Source organism: Danio rerio, chromosome 8 (assembly GCF_052040795.2).
Source record: "Danio rerio strain M-AB ecotype USA chromosome 8, GRCz13ab, whole genome shotgun sequence".
NCBI classification, from domain to species: domain Eukaryota; kingdom Metazoa; phylum Chordata; class Actinopteri; order Cypriniformes; family Danionidae; genus Danio; species Danio rerio.
In genome coordinates this window covers 5628747-5638247 of record NC_141028.1, presented here as the reverse complement: position 1 = coordinate 5638247, position 9501 = coordinate 5628747, and the positions used below count along the sequence as shown (strand labels likewise).

Below are 9501 nucleotides of genomic sequence, written 5' to 3'. Positions count from 1 at the left end.
TCAGTAGCAATAGGCTAGCGCAGAAATTCCATTGAAAACACTGGGGTAAAATAAACTGGCATATTTTAAAGACATTGCAGGGGCAAATGGAATTTAATGCAGTGCTTCTTCCATATATATATATATATATATATATGGGGCAGTGAAGATCGCTGATTTTTAAGGAAAACATGACAATTTTGTAATGGAAAGACAGTTCACAGGAAGCCCTTGGTCTGCCTGGCTGACAAATTAAAAGCCTGTGTGCATATAGCCCATTAAAATGAATAAATGGGTGTCAAATTATCATTAAATAACATTTATTTATTATTTATTTTGAGCTGGAATTTATAAATGGGTGTCAAATTATCATGTAAAACAAACTTTTAAAAATAATATCTCTATATCAACTTAAAATGGTGTCGACCTTTAAACTTTACACTCGCGCAAAAGCTTTTTTCCCACTGCTAAAAACATTATTTCGCTCATTAAAATTATTAAAATGTTTTTATTTGAACTTTAATTCGAATCAAATTCAATTTGACTTTAAAAAAATATTTGATTTAAATGAGCCAAAATAAAGTTAAGCAGTTCATAAAAAACAATATGTTTATATGCATATCTCAGATGAGTTGCGATACCTCATAAAATAAGCATCAAACATAAAACAGCTCATATAAAAGTAAGTTTAACCTACCGAGTATGTTGATTCACATTTTTTTTTTTTGTTAAAATGTCATCTTTTAAGCCATTTACTCAACAGAAAAGGCTCAGATTTAAGCATTTCAGACTTTGTTTTGAGCCATATTTGTGGAAATTGTCATTCCAGTATAATAACATTAGAGGTCATACGTAACTTGGCCCAAACAAGATTATACTTTAATATCTGTGGTGCTTGAGTGTGTTTGTATTTCAATTTTCCCAGAGTCCTCGGAAACACTGGCTTTTTGTTTCTTTCAATATTGGAAATTAAATCGCCTCAATGAAGATTTAAAAAACTGTCAGGCTTGGAAACTTAATTGTCAGGTCTGCTTATGATTGTGTGTGTGTTTGTGTGTGTGTGGCTGAGGCTCTGAAGTTGATGATGAATTCGAACATAAGAGCGAGGCAAATAACATTGCTTTGTTGTTCTTTTTTATTTGCGCACAACACGGTTATTGGCAGGTTGTTGTTTTTCCCCCTATATTCAATATCCTGTAACATTTTGATATGTTTGCGCACACATTTCATGACCTTATGGCAGAGCACTTAAAGCTTTGGTTGTTAAAGAGAGGACAAACAAATGTCAAATGTCACGTGTCTTTTAATCACATATGTACCAAGTCATTATTGAATACAGTACATCATTGTATACATCTGTTGTCTTTGTGTGAGTGTGTGTGTTTTTTTTTATAGCTTAAACTGTATTTCTACTATAGTCCAGATTCAAATAGCTCAACTCATTTTTAGACTAAATGATAAAAAAATAACACTTTGATTTTGTACTGTTCAATTTGACTACCCTTTCGTTATGTTGGGGGCTGTTTTTGCCCCATTGACTTCCATTATAACCACATTGATTGATTGCAAAGGCATGACAGCATATGATCATGCATTCTTGATTGTTTCTGGTTTTCCCTGTTGGGAAGAGTTAAAAATTGTGATTTGTACTGTTGATCCTCAGTTGGCAGCATTAACCCTTTAGATAAGCCTGCGCAAAAAGTTTCAGACGTTTTATATGGCGTAAAACAGCAGATTGTAGTGTGTGTGCAGAAATACACACTGTGGGCTCTATTTTGACGGTCTATGCACAAAGCACAAAACGCAGGGCGCAAACGCTTTCAGGGCGTGTCAGAATCTACTTTTGCTATTTTAAGGACGGAAAAATCCGCTTTGTGCCATGGTGCATGGTCTAAAAGGGTTGATCTTATTTTCTTAATGAGTTATAGGTGTGTTTTGAGAATAAACCAATCAGAGTCTCAACTTACATTCTATTTAAGAGTCAGTTGTGTCACGCCATAAACGCATTTGCTATTTACATGACGACTTTGTAAGAGGAAAAACTGAACACTTCACTAGAAATCAGTTAAACAGAGCATCTGCAGCGCAAGCATGAGAGATGAGCCTCCTTATTATTTACTTGCACTTTCACTCTCGTGGATAAGGAAACGTGTTGTACGCACAGATATCCATTAGCCTATACGTCATTAATTTTGTTTGCTAAGCGCAAAGATTTGTTTTAAAACTATTTCTAAATTCAGATCTAATTTCCAGCAAACGAATAAATAAACAATAATAACGAAGTGTGTTAAAAAGCCTGAGTTATATCCAAATACACATGCTGTGCTCCATATGGTTTAAAACCTGACAGGTGGACAAATCTAAGCTTGTTTTTGATAAAACAAAATATAATAATGCATATAATAAATAATACTGCTAATTATAATAACATTATACAAGCAAATTGTCACGAATAAACTGAAAAAGCGTCCCGAGATGAAGGCATGGGGCAGTGGTTTTTATATATATGTTGGAAAGAAAATAATATGTTTTGTAATATTTTAATCATTTATATTTATGTCCTATAAATCCTTATTTTATCCTATATATATATATATATATATATAAACCGAGTTCCTGACTCTCAGTGGTCATTAAAAATCCCATGGCACTTCTCGTGAAAGAGCAGGGGTGTAACCCCGGCGTCCTGTATATATATGTAAAGACATTTGTTTATTGCTGTACATCTTGTCTGTAATAAGCAATGTGTAAGCGAGGCGCACAACTAACATGCTCTGTGCTGGACTTTAGACCAGCTTTGTTCTGGTCTATTGAACAATCTATTATTGTTTGTCAAAATAGCAACGAGTCAGCAATGCGCCTTAACAAGCCTCCTTTTTAGACCAGATTGCCAGATTACAATACTTTTGCAAAGTCAACTTGTTATATATACTTGTTATATAAATTGCCTCTCTGTGTTTTGTTTTTTCTATCCGCTTCACTAGCACTTTTAATTATTGATAATACAAACGTGTGCTTCATAGTCGATCTACATTAAATAGATTAAAAACGCTATGTCTGGAACTGAAAATGTACACTTTAAAACGCAATAAGTTAAGGTAACTCAAAAACTAATCCCAATGAGTACTATGAACTTAATCCATTTGAGTAAACGCAAGAATTTATGCACAGTAAAACCAGATAAATGAAGAGAACTCAAAGCAACTGAGTGCTGTAAAACCCAATAAGTTAAGGCAACTCAAACTGTTTGAGAAAACCATTGCTACAAACCATTTAAGTTAAAACAACTAATCTATATGAGTACTGTGAACTTAAGTTGAAGTAATGAGGTAATTAACTCATTACCTTCAACACTGAGTTCAAAACTCTTTTCAAATGAGTATAATTTACTTTGAGTACATTTTGAGTTAACTACACTCATTAATTTGGTAAAGTTGACTGTTGGGTTTAACAGTGTAATAAAAATAAAGCATTTGCAATATTTTTGAAAACTGCATGTTATTTATTTACACAGCCATAATTATAAAATTAACTGTAGTATTTGTAATAGTAGCAATAGTAATACCAGAATGGAAAGAAATAACATTTAATCAAAATAACCCATTGCATAATGAACACATACATCTTTTGATTTACAATAATGCGTTAGTAATTAACATAATACTTTGAATAGCAATATATTAGCAATATATGTGTATAATGTATAAATGTATAATGCCAATAAATTATATTTTCAGCTCATGTTAACAACTTACCGTAAAAAGTAATCAAACATCTTCCTGTCTCTAAAGATTATTCATCTATTCATGAATATCCACACCCATTGGCCGCAGAAACAGGTGACGACACACACACTTCTCCACTTCAAAGCTTGTTTACACGCGCGCCCCTCCCCCAACACTCGTTCCGTGCGTGCTGACGCAATCTGCGCCGTGACGCTGACGCCGGGGAGGCTGCGATGACGACGGGATTCCACAGTGGGACGGGCCGACTCTGCAAATGGCTACAAGGTGCAATTTGTCGATTTGTTCATCGTTAATCTCTTCTCCTGCGGTTCGGAAGAAAACGTACATCCGCTCTACTTCGCAGGCAGCCCTCAGGTGAGTGCGCTGTGTGCATTTTGCTTGGGATTCGGGTGTTTTTCGGCGTGTTTGAGGCCTTATCTGTGGGGTCCGCCCTCCGCTCGCGACAACAACAACAACAACAGACACCGATATACGGGCCTCGGCTGAGAAGAAATGTTAGAAATGTTTCATAAGCGCGGTAAAACACTACCGCAGATTTGATGGGTGTTTAATTCAAGCAAAGAGATGTATATTTAACCACTGGTTGAGGAAGAAATGAGGCCTTTTGGCTAAATGTTGGTAGGCTAGTTCGCTCAGTGAAACCGCCGCAGCCGCGCGACTGACTGACTAACTGACAGATAAAGCTAACCAGGTTTACACTGTTAATGCAATAAAACTGAGTATTTAATTGTTGAATTAACCATGATTGTCACTATAAAGAAAATAAATGGTGCTCATTCAAATGGTGTGATGAAAACTGTGGTTGCCATCTTTCAATCAATGACTGTAGCTGATATAATGCATATTTTCGGTTTCATTTTTGCATGACAGTGCTTCATTATATTATTTATATGCTAATTATATATTCTGCACGAAGTATAATAATTTAGACACACTTTTTATCAATTGTCTTAACCCCATAGAGTAGTACGATAGTATATGTTCTGGTAGCTTCTTGCATTTCTTAGTGGAGATCATGTAATTATTATGACTGCACAGTTGAAACAATTACTGTGGTATTTTGGTGTAGACTGTGATTACTGTGGCATCATGACTACTTAAGTGATACTTAATGTGTCGTAATAAATGAATGGGAATTTCATAAATTGCAATTGAATCTGCATTCATTATTATTGCAAATAATAGATGCAGTGATGATGATCTGGTAGATGACTGCACATTCATTCATTTACTCTACAAGGAAGCTGACTTAATCTTTGTTGTCAGACCAATCCAAAGTTATTCATTTATTGCATTTGTCTTTGTTAAAAACTTCAATTGACAGTTTAATAGCAGATTATGTGCAGTAAAACTACATGACCTATGAGACATGAAAACTGAGATAAAGTTGGTTTCATATTCACACATTCAGACTTTCTCCTTAATATTATAATTTCAGAAAAGTATTCTTTGCAAATTCTAAAAAGCGGAATCATATTATCAGCCAATGACTATCAAAGTACAACAATGTTAACAGTATGGTTGCACGGATTACCGGTACTATGGTAGTATTGTGATACTATTGCTCCAAAATACTAGCGCTGCCACTGTAGTTTGTCATTAATGGTCTATCTATTGTATACAAAATATTGCATGTGGAAAAGTCACTAAAATGCTCACACACTTGTGCAACAATAGACCATTTTATTTGAATAGTTTGTGGAGCCCTTTAAGGTTGCAAACTGTGTAGATTTCACGCCTTTTGTGGTGGCCTATTGCAGGTTTTCTGACACTTAAGTTCAAATGTAAATCTAAATCAGTTAATTTCTGTTCCTGCCAATATGATTTAGTAGCTACAACTGCAACAGTCTCTGAAAAAACCCAAAATAGCAACAGGAAACATTGAAGCTATTTTTGACCACTTCATATAGCCTAATTTTGTTGCGAAAGTGCTCTTTTTGTACCAAATTTCATTTTGTATAATTTGTATCTTTATTTTAATGTTTTTTTTGGTTGGTCAGTTATCTACAAAATAAAAATAAATAATGGGTTTTAGGTGAATTGATGTGCAAATAATACTTTTTCAATAGTAAGGGAATTATGAATTAAATTCAAGGCCTATTATAACATGTAAAATATTGTATTTCTGACAATTTTCTTCGTAATTTGAGTTATGAAATGCAGTATCGCAATACTACTTGGTATCGTGATACTTCAGCTGTCATAGTATTGAAGATGAATCGATGATATCGCGACAAGCCTATCTGGTAGCAGTGGCGTAGCGCAAAATGCGGAGGCCCCCCTGCAGGGATCACCGACGGGGCCCCCAGTTGAAGGGGGGGGGATTGGGGGGGGATATACACATATACACATAGATATAGATATACACATATATCTATGATCGGGAGTTTTCCTGGATGTTAGTATGCAGTTTTTTTAATATGAAAATTTTTATTTGACATCACTTTTCTACATTGATGGATCACTTATCGCACGGGCATTCCTGACAAATGCTTGTGTTTGTGTGTACAGAAATGTACTATTCACACTCCCTGTTAAATTTGATCTAATCATGTGCTGAAATACAGCTCCTCTCCTGCTTTCACTTCTCATACTGACGGAGGGAGCGATTTGTTTGTGAATGAATCTCTGTTATGAACGACTCGTTCACTAGCCGACAATAATACAAGTTTCTGGCAGCGCAGCATCTCTTTGTCATATTTCTTTTGCATTGTTTGCTGATTTATTCAACAAACCTAGCATAAACCGAGTGTTTAGTGCGAGTTGGTGCTACTTTGCCTTATGGTGAATGCAGTAAGTGACTATAGATATTATTATCAATAACGTTACCTGTTTAGCACAAATTTCAAAACATACAAAAACGTAAAAAACTTAATCCTATGAAATGTTCTGCCTTTTGTGCTTTGTTTTCTTTGTTTTCTCGTTACTACACCCGTAGACAGCGCTTAAGTCCAGCATCTTCACGTAATAACACTGTCTTGACTAGTGCGGTTGAATGACATTTGTCCTGGGAGCACTGTACCAATGTGGCGGCGCTATAGACGCATGCTCAGGGTCCCTATGCGATATCTAGTGTATATATCTATGTCACAAATTGAGGAGCGGGGAAAGGAGGCGGAGTGGCGTGACAATGCGGGGAATCCTTCACAAACTGAGGAGCGATCACAAACCGAAAGCGGCGAGAGCGTCAAAGTAGCCAGAAGTCATTCATTTTTTAACGAGAACCGGCGGCGAGAAACAGCGGCGCGTCTTCATTGGCTATGACGCGGTTCGGCGGCAAGCAATCAGAATGAAGTAGTCCACCGCTTGAGCGGAGTTCAGAGAACACAGACCTGTGAACTTTGGTTCCGACCACAGTTGTTCCCAAGAGTTTGATTCTTGCGATTCCTGGATTTTCAATTATTAAAAATCGCGACGACGTGGGGCCCCCTAATCACGCGGGGCCCCCCCGCGGTGCGTGCCCTGCGGGCCCGTCCGCTACGCCACTGTCTGGTAGATGACAGCACATTTATTAATTTTCTCTACAAGGAAGCTAACTAATTAATGATAACTGATCAATCGAGGTCAGACTAATCCAAAGTTGTTAATTTATTGCATTTGTCTTTGTTAAACCCCTTCAATTGACAGTTTAATAGCAGATTATGTGCAGTAAAACTACATGACCTATGAGACATGAAAACTGAGATAAAGTTGGTTTCATATTCACACATTCAGACTTTCTCCTTAATATAATTTCAGTAAAGTATTCTTTGAAAATTCTAAAAAGCGGAATCATATTATCAGCCAATGACTATCAAAGTACAACAATGTTCATAGTCAAATACATACTAATAATGTTGTTTTGAAGTTATACTTGCATGTTATTTCAGACCGAATATTCAAAGTACCATGGTAAACAAAATAGGGAGCATGTCATAAGTTGTCACTGAACGATTGTGCGAAGATAAAACCAACTTTACGTCAATGACATGAAAAAGCATGGCACAAAATATCCTGAGTTCTGCTCACCCCAAGAAGCACTGCAAATGACTAATCAAAATATACATATTTTTGATTAAGCTTGAAATACATTATTTATAAATACACAACTAACAACCTTTAATATTAGTCCTATTTTATTGTCATTTTTTATTCCAGGTTTGTCATTCACAGTCATTCATGAGATTGTAGTTCTTTTCTGCTTTTTATCAGATATTTTGTATGTTACCGGCCATGTGGGAAATCCCAATGTTGTATAGAATGCCTAGGAAATGTGTAGCATACCTAATGTTTTTAGGCAAAGTATGAAATATAATATTTTTGTACAAATTTTGCATACTTTTCCTACACTGTAAAACCCAAAAAGTTAAGGTAGCTCAAACTATTTGAGGAAACCAATTGCAACAAACCATTTAAGTTCAAAAACAAATCCTAATGAGTACTGTGAACTTAATCCATTTGAGTGAATGAAGCAATTTGAGCACAGTAAAACCCAATAAGTTAAGGCAACTGAAACATTTGAGGAAACCGATTGCAACAAACCATTTGAGTTAAAAAACTAATCTATACGAGTACTGCGATTTTACTCTATTTAAGTTAAATTAATGAGGTATTTAATTAATTCATTACCTTCAACAATGTGTTCAAAACTATTTCCAAGTAAGTAGAATTAATCTTCAGTACATTTTGAGTTAGCTACACTCATTTCATTTGATAAAGTTGACTGGTGGGTTTTACAGTGTAGGCATTCTATACAATTACTAGGCGTTATTTGGCATGGAAAAAGTGTCAGAAGAGTACAGCTTTTATTGATCATTACGTATTTTAAAGTGGAAGCAATACGAAATAAAGCATATGATGTTTTTACTGGAAAAACAATGGCAGCAGAACTGAGATTGAAGTATTTGTTACAGTAGATAAGACTAATGGTACTTAAAATTGTACAAAATTTACTGCTTTCACACAAAACACATCTTATTTTGACAATTTGGTCTTGCACATTAATATTTCACCAAATAGTGAAGAATTGCTAAATATAAAGGACATGATGTTGTTACTGATGAAAACAAGCGGAACACAACTGGAATGAGCTACTTGTTGCAGCAGGGAAGACTGGGCGATAAATGCAATCTCGATTGTTTTTTTTTTTCCATGTTGAACAATAACAATACATTTCAATAAAAGTTGTTAATGCATCCAGCTTTAAAAGTTATTATTCCAACAATGACTGATGTAACAAAAATTAGATTTGGCCTTAAATGAAAACAAATAGTAAAATATATTTAAAAAGACTTATCTGGCATTACGAGGTAAATTAAATATGCAAAACATAAACAATAAAAATATGCAGTACAACTTCCAACAAGTTCACACAAATTGTAAAACTTCCAGTTTTGTTTTTTGAGTGAATGAATAGGTTGGTTGTGTTGCCAGACTTGGTTACAGATCGTTTTAATCTGCTCCTTGTCACACTTCAGAACCACTTTCATATAAAAGAATTTGTGCCTTTTTTGTTGATAGTTTCATCATTATTGGACTTAAGGTTAATTTAATTTTATCACTGCTTCCACTCATTATTTCTTTATTTTTGTCATCTTGTCGAGTTTGTTTGCAAAGTGCGGTAGGAAATGGTTTTTTGACTGTTTGGCTCTTGGATCAATGTCGAGTAGAAATGTCCAGAGCTTATCATAGTTATCGAAATAAATTTTAGCGCAATCCGCATTGATATCATTTATTGGCCCAGCCCTAATATACACTGATGTCGTGAGAAGAATTATTGCAATATTGTCTGTGATGT

The 9501-nt window shown here is 35.2% G+C and overlaps 1 protein-coding gene across 8 annotated transcripts in view; it reads left to right on the top strand.

The window, feature by feature from the left end:
• The first annotated feature begins 3919 nt into the window (after positions 1-3919).
• mtmr3 (myotubularin related protein 3) overlaps positions 3920-9501 on the top strand; it is a 101698-nt gene continuing 96116 nt past the window's right edge. For 7 of the 8 annotated variants that reach the window (XM_087262985.1, XM_087262989.1, XM_087262986.1 and 4 more), the window contains exon 1: positions 3956-4079. The gene's annotated coding sequence lies outside the window, so the exon portion shown is untranslated. 8 annotated transcript variants of the gene reach the window in all.